The sequence below is a fragment of the Corvus brachyrhynchos genome, unplaced genomic scaffold (genome assembly GCF_000691975.1).
Source record: "Corvus brachyrhynchos isolate BGI_N302 unplaced genomic scaffold, ASM69197v1 scaffold2020, whole genome shotgun sequence".
Lineage (NCBI taxonomy): Eukaryota > Metazoa > Chordata > Aves > Passeriformes > Corvidae > Corvus > Corvus brachyrhynchos.
The window spans coordinates 5,009-6,121 of record NW_008235788.1 but is presented as its reverse complement, the minus strand read 5'-3'; the positions used below and the strand labels follow the sequence as shown (position 1 = coordinate 6,121).

The following is a 1,113-nucleotide window of genomic DNA, read 5'->3' as shown; positions in this document are numbered from 1 at the left end:
AAACCCATCCCAAATCCATCCCAAATCCATCCCAATCCATGGGATCCATCCCAATCCCATGGGATCCATCCCAAACCCATCCCAAACCCATCCCAATCCATGGGATCCATCCCAAATCCATCCCCAATCCTGGGAATCCACCCCAAAATCCATGGGAGCCATGGAATCTATCCCAAACCCATCCCAATCCATGGGATCCATCCCAAACCCATCCCAAACCCTGGGATCCACCCCAAACACATCCCAAAACCCACGGGATCCATCCCCCAATCCCGCTTTGCTTTGAATCCCAGTGACCCCAATTCCCGAGGTTTTCCCAGGAAAATCCTCCCATCCCTGCAGCCGCAACTTCCAACCTTTTCCCTCCGGAATTCCTGGGATTTTTTCACTCCCAGTGACCCCAGTTTGGGGTTTTTCCTTGGGATATTTATCCCCATTCCTGCATCTGGAGAATCTCTGGAATTCCACATTTTTTTGAGTCCAAACAATCCAATTTTAGGGAACTTCCAACCTTTTTCCCCCCTTGGAATTCCCGGGATTTCTTTTTTTTTTTTTTTGGCGCTCCCCGACGTTTTCCCAGGAATTTTCCTCCCTCCCAATCCCATTAAACCCCACACCCCATGACAAAAGCCCATCCCCCACGGAATTCCAGAGGGATTCCAGGGAATCCCGGCCGCCGGGATTGAGGGAATTCCGGGATTTTTCCCGCAGTACGAGGTCGCCGTGGTGACGGAGAAGGGCGTGGAGCTCGAGGGACCCCTGACCCTGGAGGCCAACTGGGACATCGCCCACCTGGTCAGGTAATTCCCACCTGGAAAAACCCGGGATTGGGAATTCCAGGTTGGATCCAGCTGATTTTCCTGCCTCTCTAATTCCCCTTTTTCCCGTTTTTTTTCCCCTTTTTCCAGCGGTTTCGAGTGATCTCCTGGAGCTGCTCCCACCTCGTCCCATCCCTGCTTTTTTTAATCCCATCCCTTTTTTTCCCCCCCCCCTCTGGAATGGCGAATCCGACGGATTTTTGGGAATAAAGATCAACCCTTTCAGAGCTGTGTGTGTTTCTTCGGGAATTCTCCCAAATTCGGGGAATTCCGGTTTCTGAATCCTGATTTTTTT

General features: G+C 51.4%; 1 long non-coding RNA gene across 1 annotated transcript; it reads left to right on the top strand.

Moving 5' to 3' along the window:
- The first annotated feature begins 517 nt into the window (after positions 1-517).
- LOC103611469 lies at positions 518-1,045 on the top strand. The gene is made up of 2 exons (XR_552303.2): positions 518-800; positions 909-1,045. It is a non-coding gene; the product is annotated as an uncharacterized LOC103611469 (long non-coding RNA).
- Positions 1,046-1,113: the final 68 nt, after the last annotated feature.